This window comes from Kryptolebias marmoratus, linkage group LG16, assembly GCF_001649575.2.
Source record: "Kryptolebias marmoratus isolate JLee-2015 linkage group LG16, ASM164957v2, whole genome shotgun sequence".
Lineage (NCBI taxonomy): Eukaryota > Metazoa > Chordata > Actinopteri > Cyprinodontiformes > Rivulidae > Kryptolebias > Kryptolebias marmoratus.
The window spans coordinates 17,634,889-17,656,023 of NC_051445.1; the positions used below are offsets into that span (position 1 = coordinate 17,634,889).

The 21,135-nt window shown below is 39.3% G+C and overlaps 1 protein-coding gene across 27 annotated transcripts in view; it reads left to right on the forward strand.

Moving 5' to 3' along the window:
- The first annotated feature begins 14 nt into the window (after positions 1-14).
- The window catches only part of LOC108232288 (piggyBac transposable element-derived protein 4), a 128,820-nt gene continuing 107,699 nt past the window's right edge, over positions 15-21,135 (forward strand). For 24 of the 27 annotated variants that reach the window (XR_005234168.1, XR_001808455.3, XR_005234169.1 and 21 more), the window contains exons 1-2: positions 81-794; positions 1,624-1,981. The gene's annotated coding sequence lies outside the window, so the exon portion shown is untranslated. Of the gene's footprint in view, positions 59-80; positions 795-1,623; positions 1,982-21,135 lie in introns of those variants that run through there. The other 3 variants (XM_037980123.1, XM_037980130.1, XM_037980124.1) reach the window with 3 other exon arrangements.

Consider the following 21,135-nt stretch of genomic DNA (forward strand, 5'->3'; position numbering starts at 1 on the left):
TAACCCCCTCATCTCACCAGCAACCCCCTCACCTCACCCCACACCCCCCCACATCCAGGTGAGTTTTCCCCTCCGAACAGGATGCTGCGGTCGCCCTCAGCTCTCGGAGGGACTTTTCCGCGCAGTTCCGGCTAAAAGTTGCGGCGGTTAGTTGGTGCGCCAGCGCTCCAAACTTGAGGCACAAAGCAGGCGGGAGAGAGGGCGAGAGACGTAGAGGAAGAACGGAGAAAGGGAGAGGAAGAGGGAGAGGAGCGGTTCTCTCCCCCCCCCCCTTCCACCACCACTTTTTTCTCCCTTTGTTTGACGCGGGGCGCTTTGAGGAGACAAAACTTGTCGGGATGCTCAGGGACGCAACAACAAACTTGCGCTCTTTTAGAATGGACTGTCTCTGAGCTTTAATGGAGGAGAGATGGAGTTTGTGTGCGTGTGTTATTTTTTTGTGTGCGCGTCTCTTGGGGGATGTTGCGACACACAAGACAAAGCCTGTCAGAAGTTTGTGGAGATAAAGGACGTTTTACGCACAGCCGAAAACAAGATCACTTCCGTCCGATTAAAGAGCTCCTCTCTGTTTGGTCATTTGGAAACAAGTTGCGTCGGTTGTTTTCGCCAAGTTGCCAGCGGCACCAGGGGAATTGAGCCCAGTGCAATCAGGTGTAAACTCTCCCGAAGGGAGACAAAGCCCTGGCACAGGATGAAACTTTTTTTTTCTTCTCAATTTTACTTTTTTTCTCCCCTCTCCTAACGAACTAGGGATCAGATCTGAAAGCAAAGGGGTGCGATGAAGCCAAACGTAGGTGCGTCTTTAACATATTTAAGAAAGTTGTCCGAGAGCGTGCTGGAAACAAATCAACAGGTAAAAGTATCTGCAGCGTCTTTGTTTCTGTCAAGGCTCCTTTGTTCTCAGTCCATACAAAGAAGAGCGGCAGAAAGGAGCGCAAACCCTTCAGGAAATGTTTTTTTTTTTTTTTTTTAGTCTCTCTGATTTCATTTGATTCATTTGTTCAACCTTACTTTTTTACCCTGACGTTATTAAAACGTAGAATTAGTGTTTATTCCCTCTCTTTCCTCTTTATTTCCTCTCCAGGAGCATCTCAAGAATTCTGTTTACTCAGACTCGAGTTTTACCTGATTGGTTTGGAGGCTCCAAACACAACGGGATCCGTTGAAATTAGTTACAATTTAGAGATATGTTTATTTTGTGAAGGTGTGATCAAATAACTTGTTTGAATTTTCTGCATTTCACTGCATATTATCTGCGCTCCAGAAGTTTTAAGAGCAACATAAAAATAAACAAACAAACAAACAAACAAGGCAAGTTTCTGCTGTGAATTCTAAAATAAATCAGAACTGTTGCAGACTTTTAGAGAAACAAACAAACAAAAATATGTTTTTTTTTTGTATTTTTTTCTCTCCAAAACTTCATACAGGCCACTCAACTTTAACGTAACTCATGGCTGAAGCCACTGGGCATTTAGGTTTTCCTCTCATTTTACTTTTATTTTTTTATTTTAACCAGTTTAATTTGGAGTAAATCTGCTGTGGCAACAACTTTGCTCCTAATCTGTTTTTTTTCGTCTTTCTCTTCTTCTCTCTTTGATTTCTCTGTCATGTCTCTGTCCTTAGGTGGAGTTTTAGCACCAATTATAAGCATCTCTTCCAGTGAGAAGTGAAGGAACTTTAAAAGGAATTTGCAGAAATCGCACGGAGAAGGCACAAAGTCGGCTACGGAGCAACTTTTCAGATGAAGAGGAGGATTAAGAGACGGTGCCGCTTCTTTCAAGGGGAGAAGGTAAAGACTTATCTCAGGAGGATTTAGACTTCAGCAACAGCCCCTCCAGTCGGATTGTGTTTTACTTGGATCTAAAACCTCGTGGAGACACTTTTGAGGATTATAAAAAAAAAGCGTAGTCAGTCTCCCTATGAGACATGTTCCAGGCCAGAGTCCCCGGGATATTTGGCTTCTGATCATCTTCAGCAACAGGTAGGTAATAATACTTTTCAGCAGGGAGGTGGCACTTGTCCAAACATTTGTTTGCAGGTCTTGGAAAAGCTGTCTGATCATCAAATCCTCTCACACGCACTCATATACACACACCAACCATCCTTTTTAAGAAAAAAAAAAAAAATCAGTTAAAAGGGGAGGAAGTTGTTTCTGTCCAGCTTGTATTGTCAAACATTAAAGTGGTAAAAAAAAAAAGAAGCTGTCATAATGAGACATTCAAAATTCTCACACAAATTCATCGTTCCCACGCGGCTGTTTTATGGTTAAGGTTGAACGTTCCAAAAACTCGCTGTGTGACGCTCGTCCTTAGTTATTGCTTCTTAGAAATGAAGACAGTGAAAGACATTTAGACAATGATGACAACTGATAAGAAAACACTAGCACAAATAAAAAACCAAGTGAGACACTGCTCTGGAAACAATTTGAAGAGTGCTAATGCAGCTACTACCCACGATTCCAACAAAGCCTTCTTCTATGAAGCCCAGCAGGAATTTGGGACTCACTTTTGTAATAATCTAAGATGACAAAATGTTGATCTTTCGCCATATAGACTGTATAAGAAGTGTAAAGAGAAACAAGAACAAAGGAGATGCTAATGCTGCAGCCAGTCTTAAGGGTCACTATGGTAACGGCACACCAGTTACTCTGTTACTCCCTGACATACAGACAGAAACAGACTAGAAAGTATGCCTCAGACAAACAGTCACTGGGCTAAAACTATAAATCGTATTGAAAAAATTCCTGAACAGACATGTTAAATTTTATGCGTCTACGGTGTTTTATGTAGGAGATATAACAAATTAAAAACACCCTTCCCTTCCAGTTTTCAAGAGAAGATTTTGAGCTCAGATACAATGGAAGTTAATGGAGGCTTGGCTCTACACTCTGGGGAGATTTGAGAGAAAACTCTAAGTCCTATAGCAGCGAGACAGACAGTAGAGTAAAGAAGACCAAAATACCTATGTTTTGATGTATAACATGCATCAGAAGGGTTACAGTTGAGGTACCAGGGAGAGTTTGCAAAAATTTAGTTTAGACTGCTCAAAAGCTAGAGTGACATCATCACACTGCAAGTTGAATGTTCCATAGTAAAATCCCCAAAATATTAAAACCTAAACAACATTTATGTAAAACACTGTTTTATAGGTAGCATAATACCAGCTCAGACATGTAAAGGCCAACTTTCTGTGACCCATTTAAACTTTTATTGGTGTTTCTACTCATTTGGATGAGCTGTAAAGCAGAAGTTTCTCAACTGTTAAGATACAGTCCTATTGCTGCAGATTTGTGAATGTGAAAATTCTTTGGAATTTTTTGTTCATGTAGTAAGATATTAACCAGTGCAAGGATCCAGCTGTCCCATTGTTGGTTTTTATTTAGGTGGCATCAGTAAGCTGCATGTTACACTTTTTTTTAGAAATGTGTTGTGATGTCTGAGTTTGAACAGTGATCTCATCCTCAGGATGATTACAGAATGGTGCGTAGTCAGGGAATATTTTGCCCAGCAGTTCAGTTCATTGACAGAACAGCTCAAAAGAAGCTGCACATTAGAATGACATCATTGTTCAAGCAGCTTTCTTAACCTGCAGGACTATGAGCGTTTAAAGAGTGAGAGGGACTCACTCCTTTCTCTCGCTCTCTTCACAGCTCTTTATCAATGATGTCACTGAGAGCCAATGAGGGCTTACTACAGTACTTGTCAGCATCCAGGCTCCACCCACCCAGTCCTCTTTGTGCATGGCAGCCCACATGGTCCAGCAGCATCACATTTTCACCATGCATTTGTCTGCAGCACAGAGGCAGAGGTGTGTGCCGTCATGGCTGAAAACTCTGCCATGTCGGCTCAGAAACGAGTCTCATCGCTGTGAGCGAGCTGTACGCAGGAAGCTACTCCTCAGAGAGGCAATTTCCTGAACTTTTAGTCTGCAAGCGCATTGACATCAGCCATTGAGACGTCACATTTAAATGTGCATGGTTAAAAAACTGGACACATAAGGCAGAGTTTCAGGGACAGTGATTTTATTCTTCCTGTAGGAGTGTATGTATGTGTGTGTGATTATGTCTGTTTCCTCTGTGTTGACTTTGTGATGAACCCTTCAACTTGTCCAGGGTGTGGACAGCCTCTTACCGAAAGACAGCTGACAGAATTAACTGGGTATCAAAAATGGCTGAATGGTTTCTATGTAATGTCTACTGGTTTCTATGTAATGTCTACTAAATTATACAACATGCATTCTTAGCTAGAGAAAACTTACATATTGTATTTATTGAAACAAAAATTAAAAATTAAAAAAAAGGAATAGATGAACATGAGGGTCAAAGTTCAACCAATTTGTATTTCACCATGGCTGATGGCAATTAAAAAAAAAAACAGAGCAGTTGGTGACCAATTTATGAATCCAGGTTGTTTATTTATGTGTTTTTGGTCTGTAATTGTAACAATTTCATAAGAAAATACACACATATATGCAGCGTATATAAGTACAGTTTTGACACTTGTCCTAGTTACTGTTTTTGCACTTTTAGTTAGAATCTAACTGCATTTCCCTGCTGTTTGTTCTAATCTACTCAGTTTTGATAAAGAAAAAAATGAACTGAAGAAGTTTATATCAATGCTTTAAGTATGTATGCAATGTATGTCAGTCAACAACAGTAATAGTACAGGGTTCAAGATCAAATCATTAGAAACACTAGATTATAAGAAGTCAAATGAAACAAAACAAACAAACAAACCAAAAAAAAACCCAGTCAAAATAACTTTTATTGTAGCAAGGTTAACTTTGTTTTGCGGTCTGCTGGTGTTGTGCTAAAAAATGCACTCCTTCTGTGAAAGGCAACCTATTTCACAGGAAACAAGTGTAACATTGCTGCACTACCTACAAATATCCCCTTCATTTATTCATTTAAGTATCCTTGGGTGTGGCCGATTCTCAAAAAAAAATAAGACTAAAATCTGCCAATTTATTAGTTGGTCTACGTCTAATAAGTGCACCGTTCAGTGTGTTATCCTAAGAACGAACTGTGTGTGCAGGTTTTAGGACGTTCACCTGCCTCCTGCTGCTTTTGTAGCACAGAGCTGGTAATAGCCTGGAAATGACAGAATTAGTGGGAATCCAGGTCAGTCGACACTCTGACACACGGGTGGGACAGTGGAAGAGTACGAGTACTGATGAGTCACGGACGTTCAGCAGGTGGAAACACAAAATCAAACAGAGTGCTTTCTCTCTATAGTCTGCCTGTCTGCACATCAGACACACTTAGATTGATTTCTGCTTCCAAAACTCATGAATTTATCGGCTTCAGCTTCATCTGTACATCTAAGATTAAAACAAGATTAATAATTCGCCCCACCACAAATCATTGAAATAACTTAACTTTACACCTAACCTGCTCTGATAAAGGTTACAATCCATTTCCAAGGTGATGAACATCTAAAACCAATTGAAAAGTCAGGTCTGACATAATTAATGATTATTAAAGCCTCAGTTAGCGCTGAGCTCCTGACAGATTTAGCTACAGCAGGATTTCTCCTACTGTTTCACAGGCTTCACTCTGTGCAGCTTAATTACAGTGCTTATCAGTAATGCTGTTATCAGTTTTTCTAACGTTTGGCATGTGGTGGTTGCTTTAAATGAGCTTGTATTATTTCGAATGGCTGCACCGGAACGAGCGTTGGTTCTAAATTGAACCCACCGGGAACAACATTAAAAGGTTAGTTCAGATCTTTGTAAAGTGTCGTTCTGTGGAAAAGTTAGGAACAGTTCAAATCCTACCTGCTGCAGATAGCTTTTTGAATGACCTCATTATGGAGAAATAGAGTTTAGGTTCCTGTCTACGTGGAAACGCAGTTTGTCCAAAACAATAATTTTGTTGTTTCTTAAAAATTGGCGCAGTTTCAAGAAATGTCTTCATCCACATGACAGCACTGAAAACGACCCGAAACGACGTAGTAACTATTCCTGGCCTGTATGTGGTGCAGTAATGCTGCCATCAAACGACACTAAAAACAGGAAACAAGTTCCAAGTTCAGTAGTTCATGAGATATTTTGCTAACAGACAAAAAAGGTTGACCCTAATAATTATTGCTAACGTTTTAAACAAAGATCTTGCACATTTAGCGGCACTTGAAGTATTTGTTGTGAATGAATCTCAGCTACTATCACAACATATTTTAGCACAAAGTCTGCAAAACATTTGTGTGGTTCCGTTACCAAAATATATTTTGAACTTCTGAACAGATTTTATTGAAACTTGCAGAAAGTAATAATTTGGAAGTACACATACAACTGATGGACTTTTGGAGACAATATAATTTAAAATGACTTCAGCAGACAGCTGCCGTTAAAAACGCAATAAAAACCATAACTTACAGACTGACATACAGATATGGAGATAAAATTTGGTGTGGGAGTAGCAGAGCCTGATCCCCGACACACATTCTGAAATCGCACATAATCTGTGATTTAAAATTTTGCAATAAAATATTTGGAGTTAACGTCTCTCGGTTTTTTGCAAAATATCTGATAGATTTTAATGAAACTTTCAGGACGTAATCCCTGAACATACATCTAAACTGATTACCTTTTGGAGACAACCCCATTCAAGATGGCCACCACAGCCAACTGACCATAGAAAACACAAAAATGGTAATAGGTCAGTCAGTCTTACTGATGTTTTGCTTAAGATTGGCGTGGTTCTAGCTTAGAGTCATTTACAACTTATTCACTAACTCTTACTCACTGTGCAAGAGCTTTGCTTAAAGCTTTAGCATTAACTCTTGGAGTCTGTTAGCAAAAAACCTCATGAAAAAGTGGACAGATTTTACTAAAACCCTTAGAAAGTAATCACTGGATTTACATTTACCGCTGATTAACTTTTGGAGCCAACCCAATTTAAGATGACCGTCACAGCTAATCAACATTAGCAAACATAGGAATGTCTACAACCCACAACATATTGTAGATATTGTGCTAAAATCTGATTTGGTAACAGGTGAGATTAATTCACAAAACATATTCCAATTATGTCTTGTAATATTGCATGAGACTGCGCATTAGGCTAGTTTCAAGGTTTGATCAAAATGGCTACAACTCAGTCATTTGTTAACCCAAAATGATCTTAGTCTAAAGCTCCGGCATGAAAAGCAGCAGGCGTTCCTTCAAGACAGACTTCCATTTATAGCTATTTTGTGTTGTGTTCATATATTCATGTCTTGAATTTGCGCCACATTGTTTGCTCATGTTATTGTGCCTGCAGCACATCCGCCCCGTGGCATTTTTTTTTTTTTTTGGTAGGAGGGAGGGCAAAACCAAATTGCTCACAAGTGCATGACAAATCAGTGGGAAAACACATAAAGGTAAGCGCCAAATCAAAATTCACAGGACGACATTCAGTCAGCGTGTGACGCAGCAGGTCTAACAGCCTCTGAAGATATTGCTTTCTGCGCCTCTTTCATCCTATCCCACGCGGAGATATAGGGACACAATTTCCAGTAATAGCCTTAGCCGCTTGCCTATCTGTCCATTACACATCAACTTATTACCTCCATAAATGCACAGCAGGTTGCTGTCTGGGGATGGACTGGTAATCCCTCTAAAGACTGGGGTTTTATCAAAACTAAATCTGCTCAACATACACACACACACACAGACAAGGCATGCATGAGGAATACTACCATGGGTACACAATGACAGACACACACGTGACAGCAGATCTGCCCGTTAGTAACACAGACATATGTGTAAAAAACGGGGATTTTATCACAGACAAATCTGTTATTGTCTGGTAGTTAGCAGATTACTGCACAGTGATTTTAGGGTCCAAACACACACACGTGTGTCATTAGAGGAGAAACACAACAGCTTGCGTGATGAACGCACCGTGCAGTTAGGTGATATCAGTCATGGTGTGCTTTAACGCAGAGATTAACTGTGGTGTTAGCAGACCATAAAGACTCAGTAAATCAGTTTTCGTCTGAATGCTGAGTCAGCGTTCACAGCGTTGTTTTCCTGTTTTCAGCGATCACGGATTTTTGGACTGTATCTATTTCAGCGTACTTTCTACCACTTCAGCCATTCATGTATGAAAATCTTCGGCTTGACTTTTGTTTTTGTTTTTTTACTTTTTACTCTTTTGATGTATTTAACTTTATTTACATTTCTTTTTCCTCATAGAACTCCAGCCAAATCCATAGAAAATGTTTTACTCTTTGCAATCATTTTCAGGATACTTTCTTTAGGTTTTAGCAACTGTTTTGCTAGTTTTAGCTTTTAGCTGCTGTCTTGCTGGTTTTGGGTTTTATTTTAGCTACTGTTCAATTTTAGCTTTTCAATTATTGCTTTTCCCAGTTTTAACTACTGTTTTGCTCAAGTTTAGCTTTTGGCTACTTTTCTGGTAATATTAGCTACTGTTATATGTCTTAACGTTCACATTATGTTTTGCTTATTTAAGCTTTTAGCTTTTGTTTTGACTGTTGTAACTCGAACAATCCAGTTTCAACACATTTCAGCAGTCAAATTTGTAGAAAATGCAAACTTCTCGAGTTCATGTTCTGCACACTTCTGTTATTTTTGTGTTTATTTCTTTTTAAATCTTTAAAATAAGTCTTACACCAAGACCAGCATTGTTTTTTTCCAGTTGCATTAAAAAAACAAAAAAAAAAACAAAAAAAACAAATTAATTGAACTCATTAATTTGAATAGAATCAGCTTGAATTGGATGTTATTAAACATCAACTGTCAAACCAACTGTTTAGGATTGAACTCTAATCAGACTGAACTGGACTGTAAATACAGTAACTGAATTTTTTGTGATGTGCCATGGGATGACTTGTTTTGTAAATGGACAGTGATAAACTAAGGTGAACTGAAGCAGTTTCTTTTGTAAAAAAATTTATTGATTTTATGTTGGTTCATACATAATGGTTATCTTTTGATTTAGATTGTAGGCTTTTTTAAAATAACCAAACTGATGACTTCTTAAACAACTATACTAGCATACCTTGAAGAAATGCATATTGCCCGCTACCTCGCATGCCTGACTTTCAGGTGACAGGGACAACTCTCAGCTACTTGTACTTTTAGATCAAATTTTAGCTCATTATTTATAAAACTGACTGAATTTTTGTTACTTTTGTGTTTGCTAAGGTTGAGCAGCTGTGGTGGCCATCTTAAATCAAGTTGACTCCAACAGTTAATCAGCTGTAGATGTACAATCGATGATTAGTGTCTGAGAGTTTTGATAAAATCTGTCCCCTGGTTTGAGATATTTAACTAATAGACAGACAGACAAACAAACAAACAAACACACACAGACAGTCACATGAGTTCATGGTGGCAGGTGATAAAAAATGGCATGCAAAAGAAATGCTGTGCATTATTGATTTGAATCTTAATTTTTACTTAAGGTTTAGCTATAAGATTTAACCACAACTTGAAACAATGAGCTTTAAATGTGCAGACTGACTACATGCTGGAGTAAAACCAGCACTAAAGGCTACATTAGACTTTAATGCTCAGTGACTTTAATTCCCCCATGAGAACATTTTTTTCACTCCATTTTTCTTAAACTCCAGTTTTGTTCTCACCACTTTGGCACCATCAATACTTTGTAAGGAGATCCTGGCTTGACTTAAAGAGACAGTTTTTTCAAGGTTACCCATGAACATTTAAAGTTACGTTCAAGAGTCTGTTGTGGTAGGTCGCTGCTCGTCTCCATACACAGTTATTCTTAATGCACATCCTGTACGTATATACGAAGCCTTTCTGAGTGGGAGGACAGCTGCACTGCTCTGAGGTTTTGAAGTCACATAAACCTGTGCAGGCATTAAAGGTTACCTTTACAACTTTTAGGTTTTTTTTTACACTTAAAACTGCTTACACTGCAAAGTATAGCGCTGTTTATCCCTCCAGTTTATGAATAATTCAGAGAGAGAGAAGGAAATGTGACACGACAGGTAGAAGCTTCTTTCTGTCTTATTCTACTTTTTTTTTTTTTAAATTCTATAAATACGTGTCACCTTTCCTCATTCCCTTCCAGAAAATCCTTCTGCCAGCCAGAATAATAAGAAGGTACCTGTCTCCGCTGACAGTCAGAACGAAGTTGAGAGCAAATTAAGCCTAAAGGAATTCAGATCTTTTGAAGTGGGGTTCTGCGGAATGGTTATTATCTTAAATGTTGTAAATAGCTCTTTGAACAACCTCAGTTTGGAGAAATTGAGTTTAATTCTGACAAGGCTGATGACCTAATGGCTAGATTGTAGCTGTAGCACTTCCGGTGCATCGTAGGTCAGGGATACCACAATGTTTTTGCTGAAATAACTATGAAATTGAAGGTGGTGTAAAGGTTTTTAAAATAGGTTTTTCGTGAACCACTATGACATTTTTTAGACCAAAGTCATTCTAACATTTCAGCACTCCACCTTGCTCTTAAACCTGCTCTGTTTGTCTGAGACTAACAACAAGATTTTTGTACTCGAACAAATACAAGATTTAAGCGTAAAGTGATGATATTTGTATCACCTTAGGCTTGCATTTTGTGAGACAACAGAAAACCATATAAACCTTGGTCCCCTACAACGATTCACAAACCTTTTAACCATCCACAAAAAAAAAAAAACGTGCAAGAAAATTGACTTCAATCTCCGCTGGTTGAAGCATCTCTAAGCTAATTGAACAAGAGCATAATGAGTACAATACTGTTTTTTTCCACTTATATGGTAGAAAATATGCAATTATGGATCATTTTTGAAGTTTAAATTCTGAAGATGATGTCACAACCTCCAACTGGTGTTTCACAACCCTCACTGAGGTCCTGACTCCAACTTTGGGAACAAATACCCTAAAAGATGCACAATATGCTGAGTGAAAAAACCCTCTAGTGAGATCTAGTGAGATCACTATTTTTTTAGATGATGATTCATAGGCAGGAATTCCTGAGAATGGCTGAATCATTTATAACTGTATGATGTTGATTTTAAAATGTTAGATTTCTTGCAGCCAGATTATATATTGGATGGATCATAATTTATATAAAATCTAAAATATCAACATTCAAGCTGCTTTCAGAGACATTGTACATGATTTAGGATGTAGTAATCGCTGATAGTTTTATTTTCATTCTTTTTAGTCAGTGTAGCCTATGATCTCTGGTGGTAAACTAAATGAATAAGTCCACGTCATTTTCTGCGCTAGTTATTAGGCATTTTTTATTACCATGTGTCTGTGTTTAGCTATTCTGTGCTGTGTCATGTTGCAAGTACACAAGGTCAAACTCATGCTAGTTGTAAATGTCCTTGTTAAATGAATTAGATTATGAGTCAAACTGGAGTGTGTGTGTGACAAGCACTAGGATGATCTCACACACACAGCTAGCCCTTTAAGTGTTTGTTTTATAGCCTTTGGCAATGTTCATCTTTACATACAACCACTGCTCCTAATAGAGCTAACCATGAAAACCCCGAATGACATGTGGGCACCAGAGTGTTCTTAGGTTGAGAGGAAAGATCCGAGTAATGAGCTGAGTAAGCATGAATCAGGGTTTTAATAATGCATTAGCCAGTCACCCTGCAACACTTTGACAGACGAGCAGTGTTAGCTTTCAGAGAGCTGTTACAGGCCTGCTGGGAAATCAATAAATGGGGAGTTTGTTGCTTGAAATTTAAACAATCCACTCATCTTAAATATTTCCAGCCTTAAATGCAAATACTTTGAAATTAGTAACATATTTTAACTGGTATGTTTGTTCAGGATGCACTTTCAGGATAATAAACTTGTTTACAATCCATTAGACTTATTGACCCACAACATAAGGTGAAAGGTAGACAATAATGTGTTTGCCCGTGTGTGTGTGTGCACTTTTGTTTGTCTGTTGGAAAAATAATCCTTAAATCACTACATAAATTTTAATAAAACTTGCAGAAAATAATCATTGAAGGAATATGTACAACTGATTCACTTGTTGAGTGAACCCAATTCAAAATGGCTGCCAGAACCAACTGATATTAACTCAATCAATTTTATGGATATTGCACCAAGGTTTAGTGTGGCAGTGGCTGAGACTGACCCCAAACGCAAATTCTAAGGGCTAATAAATTGCACATCTTTGGTCAAATGTCGCCATCAGCAGTTAAAATCAAGTCTATATGCATTTCTTTAAGGAACACTCAACCTTTAATTTATATAAGGACCAAGGAGGCATCAGGTGTTGAAGGTGGTCCACTGCTGTTTTTCTTCTAAATCACCAAAGGCGGTAGTCACAGGGCTGAAATGATTGGTACGTGCGAAGGTAAGAGGGCATCACAGGGCTTGTAATGTAGTGATGACTGATAATCTGTAAGGCCAGCAGCCACGGGCTTTAGAATGGGAGATGTCTGACAAAGGCTTTAAGTGTACTGCTCCACGTCAGAGCCACTGAGTTATTCACTACGCCTCCCATGATGCTGCGATGCCAGCCTAATTTCTGAAAGCTGGCTTGATTGGCACATTTCTGAACACCCAGAAGCGGGCACGAAAAGGGCCTCATCTTTGCAGCCATATTGAAAAACTGATTTGTGAAAAAGCTTATCTGAAGCTAATCAATAAATGATGACGTGCTAGCTTAATTTTCCATTCAAGTGTCTCATAAACTTTTATCAAACTCTAATCACCACTTTTGGCAGCTAAGAGAAGCCAGACAAGCTAGCCAATAATAAATTCAAAACCACTGCATATCAAGTTAATCCTTGTGGACTATTTAGGCTTCTTTTCAGTTGGGTTCAGTAGATAATCCAATTGCAGCCTCGACACTCTGCAAGTGCACAAGAGTGAAAGTGTTTTATGCATATCAATGTTTCTGATTTATCCTCTCTTTTTCCTGCTGGTGTGTGTGTGTGTGTGTGTGTGTTGTTTGCTTGCAGATAGACAGAAGCTGTTTCACCAGATACACACTAAGCTCTCTGATGTCCTCAGCAGTGTGAGTGTGTGTGTGTGTGTGGGAATGAAAGCTGCTGACACAGTAAACTGTGGCCACTCAGACACAAAGATCTTCAACATGAAAGCACGCAGACACAAAAACACTTGTAAATAGGTGTTTACGCTTTTTTTTTTTTACAACCCTCCCTCCTCCTATTTTACTGCACCTCTCACTGTTTGTTACCTTCGCTAATTTATTCCATCTTTCATTCCCTCTTGCCTTCTCATTCCAACTGTATTTTTTTTTTTCCTCCCCCTTTGGCTTATTTTTATTTTTTCACATTTCTGCCTTATTTTCTCTATCACACGGAGACACACAGTGAGATGCTGCTCTGCCACAATCGACAGCCTCCCCCTTCGGTTCACCGTCAGTTCATTCAGCTTCACGGTGACAGAAACGGCGGTAGACAGAAATGCAAATTTGACAGAGGCAACAATTGCCAGGCTGAAATGTTAGCAAAACTTCAGGTACCAATTTGCATGTACTTTAAAGTGCATTTGCCAGACTTTTTTATTTTTTAAATTTTTTTAGACACAGGTTTCGAAGATTTTTAGCCTCAGCGGAGCTAGAATCTGTCTGGGACCGATAATATTCTGTCACTTTGCGCAGATTCTTTTGTCCCTGGAGTATCCAAGGAGGCTAAAAATATTCTGTCAGAACCTTCTGAAAGCAAAAACTATCTCATTTGATGGGAAAGTGGCGTTATTGTTTTATCAAGACTAAATCCTTTCTAGGACACTCTGAGCAGAAATGTGTTCATCCTTGGTAATGTCCTTGCAAAAAGGTATTAATACGGCAAATTTAGCAACTCCTTGCAGTCACTTTTTTAGAGCGTTAAGTGATGTCTGATGTGGATGGGATGGGCGAGTTACTGCCTGCCGATGTCTGTGTGTAAGTGTGTTTGTCTGTGCGGTTAGCAAAATATCTCATGAATCCCTGAATGGATTTTAATAAAACTCTCAGACAGTAATCATTTAATCTATCTCTACAACTGATTAGGTTTTGGAGTCAACCCATATCGAGACGGCCATCACAACCAGCTACAACTCAGCGGGTGATATGCATTCCTGCTAGGAATGCTTTAATGTACCGGCAGTTTTACAGTCTCAGAGTGCAGGATAAAGAGAGAGAGAGAGGTGGAGAGACAAGTCGTCCTTGTCATATGAAGTTTTTATTTTTACTGTTGGACTGTGCCCTTAGACAAGAATGTCTGAATCCCGGCTGAGTTATGTGCTCTTCATCAGTCTGCGTGTTTGCCTCTCTGATCACCCCAAGCTGCCACTTTTCCCCTTCCCTCCACTTACTCGTTGTCTTCTTTTGCAAGTCTTTTTCAAGTCTTTCAAAGTTTGCATTTTTTCCTTTAGTTTCCTTGAGTGAGACCTCCCTGCCTGTCACAGTTGAGATGCTTGTTCTCCTTAATATTTCTTTTTTTTTTTATCTCTGCTTGTCTTTCTGGCTTGCTGTCACTTTTTTCTTCTTTATGCCCCCCCCCCCACCACACACACACTCTTCTGTTTCTTTCTGTCTTATTTTCTCTCTGAAATAAGTGCGATCATGAAATTGCCTGTGGTAGCTAATAGTCATCTCCATCACTGACTCCAAGTGCTAATAGATTACATAAGATCTTAGTTAGAAACTCTAACATGCAGAGCAGCAGGCAGTGTGCATTTCTTTAAGAAATGCTACTGACTTTGGAGTTTTTTTTGCGTCTGTAATTGTTAAAGCAAAGTGCTTCCTGATCATCTCTGCCTTTTAATTTGGCTTAATTTCACTTCCTCTGTGCTTTCTGTGAACACCTTAGTCACTGCCTGCCAGAGTCCCAGCTGGTCATTTGATCCTTGTGAGAACTTGCTGCTTCAGAGGGTGCACTTCTTCCCTACACAGTACAGGCTCACGATCCTGTACTTTTAAAAATAATTTTATATTCACTTCCTCGTTGTACCACAGCTGTAGACTTATAAATAAATCAACAGGACCACCAAATACTTTCATTGTACACAGAATAAGTAGAAAGACTGCAGGGTTCAGACTTTTATCTGGCTTTAAAGTTCCATAGAGGGTTAAACAAAAAGGAATTCCTGTTATCTTACCTGGTTCATGATGCCTTACTGACTGATCACACCTAATGGGATCATTTCATGAGCATCGGTTTAAACTACATGGTAGATAAATAATACATTTATTACAGCATGTTGTTGTTCTGTTTGTGTCTGTACCAGATTGTTTACTTCTCCTTGCATCCATGTGTGATATATCTGCCCGTGCATCTGTTTATTTACATGCTGTACATTTATTTGTTTGCTGTGTGCCTTTAAACATACAGCATGGAATCTGTTTATACTATGAGATTCAATATTACGTGTTTGTGCTTACATTAGATTTCCTAGTCGACCCATTGGGAAACCTCTGCTTTTGAAACAGTCCGAACCACTGGAACCATTATCTCAAACCGAGGGGGTCATAAAACTCAATTTCCCACAGAGAGAAGGTGTGTGTGTGTGTGTCTGGGGGGGAGGGGGTATTTTGAAGTCCAAATGTTCCTATCTCATGCACTATTAAGCGAGGCAGTGGGGTGTGTGGGTAACATGGTTTAGAGTCCGTCTGTCACAGCCTCAGGCCACTTTGCACTCCCAGACACGCACATGCACGCAGAAAAATATGCATATTCACACTCGTAAAGACACACACACACCCAATCCTTTTTCTTAGTCATCTATTAACACACACAAACATGGCCGCTGCCTCAGGGCTCTTTAGCTCCAGTTCTATATGGCCTTGGTGCAGATCACAGAGGTCAGCTGAGGCTCTCACTTCATTAATCCCAACTGTGACTCTCCCAGTTCTTTCTGGATATTTTTCCGTTTCTGTTTACCCTGTAATCCACTCTGACTTGGGGGTAATACATAAGCTAGAGATTTGACGTAACTTGATGTAAGCAACAAACAAACAAAAACATACAGGATGTGACTATTCACGCCTTGTATGTCAACATGTTTTGTCAGTGGGGTTCAGTGCAGCATTATACATTAGCTGCCAATTAGAATCAGGTCATGTTTGTAAGAAAGTTGAAATTTTGGACAACTTAGCAAACAATTCTGAATATTAAAGTAAGAGTTCAGATCTTCTAAAGTGTTGCTCTGTGGAAAGATTCGGAACAATTAATAGCTTATGTGTTGCAGATAGCTGTTTGAATGACCTCAGTTTGGAGAAACAGAGCCCATTTACAGTGCTGTCAGTTTTGCCATTACGCTGTTATTTACATAAAATACTTAAGTTATTTGCAAGTGCCTCATGCAGCAGCAGGTAACTGTAGTGCTTTCAGTGCAGACTAAAGAAAAATTATAAAGTCCAAATATCTAAAATGAATGATTGGATGAAATCACTGTGAGTAAAATTTCAAATATTCATCAGACTGCCTAATGAGGCTGCACATGTCAATATTTTCAATTAAAATATATATATTTTTTGATCTTGAAAGTTTGTGACAGTGTGAGATGTTCTCAGTGCATAAATAGCAATATTTTCTCACAGTTAAAACGATGCTACATGTTTTACGTTTGACTGCTGGCCCTCCTGTGTGTTTGGACGCCTTCTAATTAAAATAGAGTTGAATATTAGTAGTTTTAATCTGTACAATTAATTACCTTATACGGTGTGCGCCTCTTAAAAAGCTTTTATGCACAGACAAATACACACACTGTCTTCCTCAGGCACCGAAGTAACACCTCTCAGTAGCTGACGATAGTTGGCCAACATCAGGTGTTTTTCTCATCTGAAACACGGCTGTTTTGCACATGTGTGCGGGTGTGTGTGAGAGAGACTGTTTATGTGACAGAGAGAAGGAAGTGTCTTTATGTGGATGCCAGGGTTAGTGATGTTTGATGTGTGCACATATGCCACTCTGGCAGTCTGTGAGGGGTGCATTTGTGTCAGCAGAATCAACACTGAAGAGATGTCTGAGGATGCTGCATGTTCATGTGCGTGCTTTCGTGCTTACTCTGTTTTATATCTTCACCTTGTGCATAGCTCTGCTTTAAAAGAAATATATATATATTTTATTATATATTAAAAACAAACACCCAGATCACCCTATTTGTTCCATATGGGTGATTCCACTTCCACTTCAAGATTGAGTTCTCTACCAGAGGCCTGGGAGCTTGAGGGTTCTACGCAGTATCTTAGCTGTTCCTAGGACTGCGTTCTTCTGGACAGAGATCTCTGAGGTTGTTCCTGGATCTGTTGGAGCCACTCTTCCAGTTTAGGGGTCACAGAACTGAATGCTTCGAAGACCACTTGTACCACTGAGGCCTTGACTTTCCACAACTTCTCTATTTCCTCTTTCAGTCCTTGGTATTTCTCCAGCTTCCTGTGCTCCTCCATATATATGTCCATTAGGCAAAAACAGAATAATATTTGTGCAGCTAAAATGTTTGTATTAGGATATCGAATATATATAGTTGTAGGATATCGTTTCCAACATTTCCTTGTCATGAATTATGTATCCTACTGACTTCTGTTTGAACTCTTTAAAGAAAAACAAACTGAGATTTTACCAAGTAACTGCCAAAACTCAGAATTATATTTTTGTTTCCAGGTGATTCAGGGCTGTGTTATTTGGACTGTCACACAAAACAGTCATACTCGCCGTCGGTTTTTGCTGAGTGAGTACGACAGACTGTGTGTGAAGTGCTAAGTGAGCAGAAGACTCTGTAACAGCCTCTCGCAGTGCTCGCCAGCAGCATGTTGCGTTGGCAGAGGAACTGTCCTTTTTGCACAGCTAGCGGTATCACTGCTGTGTTTGTGTCTGTGTGTGTGCGCGTGAGAACCCTTGGAGTCCGACTTAGGAATTCTCAGTTTGCTCTGAACACAAAGTTGCGTCTGAACAAGTACATGGATTTGTGCTTGGAAAAGAATTATTAGTATTTTGGAGTTTTGCATGAATGATAGACTGTATGTCAATCTAATCATCGTAGATCACATTAGATTTGAAATTGGTGTACCTTTTTAATTCAGTTGCAATCAGTCAGGAGAAAGCTCCTCGAATGAGAAGCAAAACGCCTTTAATAATCTACAAAGGGAGTCCGGTTGCCTTAAATTCAATCTAATAGGAGCACTAAAGTGAGTTCATGATTAAAGTACTTTACAGGTCTGATTAGGTAAAGAAAAATGAGATGCAGACATGAAAGTACTTATGGGTTTAAGGGCCAGTAACAGAATATAGTACTAATATATCCAGCTCCTGGTCCTAAAAAAACAAAACAAAACAATATGATAAATTTGAGGCCAGTTTATAACAAGCTTTGAGATTTAATACAAAATCTGTAAGAAGTTTCTAGGGCATGTCCCACTGGGAAGAGACCTCAGGGCAGACCCAGAACTCGCTGGAGGGATTAAATATCCACACTGGCCTGGGAATGCCTTGGGATATCCCCAGGAGGAGCTGTCCAGTGTCTCTATGGGGGGATTTGTCTGGGTTTCCCTCCTAAACCTGTTGCTTTTGCAACTCATCCATAGAATAGTAGAAGAAATGGATGAATGGATAGTTGGATGGTCGATTGGTTGGCTGAAAAAAAAAAAAAAGAGAAAAGTTGCCAAAAAGTTCAAATATGTGTGCCACAGCATGTATTGCTCAAATCTCCATTCAACCATCAATGCATTTTCATCTACTTATTGGAGGTTGGGTCACAGAGGCAAAAGGTCTCTGGGGGTCACCACCTGGTAGAATAGAGCCAAAAACAGCCTTCAAGGAGAGGCGGAAAGGAGGCGCCCTAATCCAATGCCACCTCAGCTTACTCCTTTTGGTGTTGAGGAACACAGCTCTACTCCGAGCTTCTGCCAGATGATGTAGCTTCGTACCTAATCTCTGAGGCTGAGTCTAGCCGCCCTACAGAGGATTCTCTGTTTAGCTGCTTGTTTCTAGGATTTCATTCCTTTGTTCTTGATCCACAACTCAAGACTAAGTGAGGACTAGAAAGTAATGGGCCAGTACAATGAGAGCTTCACTTTTCCACTCAGCTTTTTTTTTTTTTGCACCAAGACAGACAGGAGCAATGCTTTTATTACAGCCGTTAAGGCCTCAGTTCATTGATCCACCTCTCGCTCCATCCTGCCAGCACTCGTGAACAAGACTCCAAGATACTTAAACCCGTCTGTTTGAGGCAGAAACCTCCCCCGACTCAGAGGAAGCGCTTCACCTATTTCTAATCAAGGAACCATAGTTTTAGTCAGAGAAGCAGACTGTTAAAATATTACGCAATCTCATTGAACCAAAATAGGTACTTGTAACAGAACTCAAAGCATGTGAACAATAATATTTGCCTCTATGTTAGTTGCATACCCATTAACTCAGTCTTATAACAGTTCTGTAATACTATCCCAAGCTATTTTGATATGACCCATCCTGCTCTTTTAATTAAGCCCCAAAGTTGCAGTTGCAGCCAAATTTTTCAGTTTAGGGATGTCCCGAGGCAGTTGGATATATATTTTTTATTCACCACAGTCTTCCAATTCTGGATGAGCAGACCTAATTAAAGGTTCAGTTTGGTTGCATGGCATTGGCTGCACCACTGAGTTCTTATCCAACCTTCAAGCTCACCACAGGGCTGACTCTGTGTTCCTGCAGAATTAAGTAAGTGTTGATGCAGATCCCAGACCCGAATGGTTTTTCCAGACCCAGGTAATTTTGTGTCTAGAAATTTTGATCATGTTCTTTAAGAGACCTTCTTTGTCCAAATAAATGGATACTAAAAACAGTAAACTGCCAGCATTTCTTGAAAGACTACATTTTGTTTGCTGCTTTACATGCCAAACATCACTATGTGATTTGTTAGTGCTCCGTGTATGTGTTGGAGTTGACCCTCAGCTACTACCACAAGTTTTATCGCAAAATGTATGAAATTAACTGACTTACAGCTATTTTTGTGATTGCTATTGTGGCAGCCATGTTGAACTGTATTGACTCCAAAGGTTAATCAGTTATAGATGAACATCAAGTGAAATGTTAATGTGTTTTGCTAACAAACACTCACACACATCCAGGCACACACAGAAACATTTGGATTTACATGATCACCCATCACCCTTTTTTTAAACTTTAGTGCTTATTTGTACCATACTTAGAGTTTTCGGCCCTTGTGTATAAAACGGCAAAACTATAACTTTTGCTGCAACAAAAACAACATTTCTCTTAAAATACAAAAGCTATCAGGTAACCACTAGAAAGGTGTGATTGGGTGAAGTATCAGCTTCACTGAATGTTTGCCATCTTACCTGCCATCTTACCTGCCATCTTACCTGCCATCTTACAGGGAGGGGGCCAGAAGGTCAGCTCATTAAAAGGTTTCAGGTTGTGTTCAGGCCTCCAATTAGTCCAGCAGGGGTTTATGAGGGTGTGTTACACTGACTCACTGGCACAGCTGAGTGAGGAAATCCTTCTCTTCACGGTCTAGTTGGGATGACTGACTGATGCAAATATTCTGCTGCTGAGTCCAGACACCGACACCATGCCCACACTGACCCAGTTAAAGAAAGAACAACCAACAGAGACGCAGGGAAAGATGTTCCAACTCATTTGGTTCTTACAATATTTTTGGAGTAGGAGGCGTTTCTGACCAATTAAGGGAGCAGTTAGGGCTTCAGAAAATAAATACAATTCCGATTTAATTAGAAATCTTTGCATTAGGCCTTAAATTGAATTCAGTGTTATAAATAATTACAAACCTCATGTGAAATATCATGCATCATGTAACACTGGGACTTATCCTCCCCTTCCCCCTCAGATGTTCTGGATCAGTTTCTGCCTGTTTTCGTCTTTAACAAAAAAGTGTCGACAAGTTGAAACCAACAAAGTGCATATATTTTTGGCATTTACGCTAAAATGTTCTAAGGTGAAGTTCAGGAAACTGAGCCATGTGATGTTTTTTTCAAGGTTATAAATAGTGAAATGGTGACAGGCTCAGGGGCTTTTAAACCACACATCCAGTGTAGAACACTGTTTGGACCCTACAAATTCATTTAATTACACATCTATTTCTTCCCTACCTTTTTGATATAAGATTTTGGAAAATGTGGTCTTTTTTAAATCGAAGTAAAGACATTTGAACCATAGTCAAGTTTGGTTTCCTAAACTAAAGCAATTAGTGTCAGCTAACTCCAAAACAAGTTGTAATTGTGTAATAACCCAG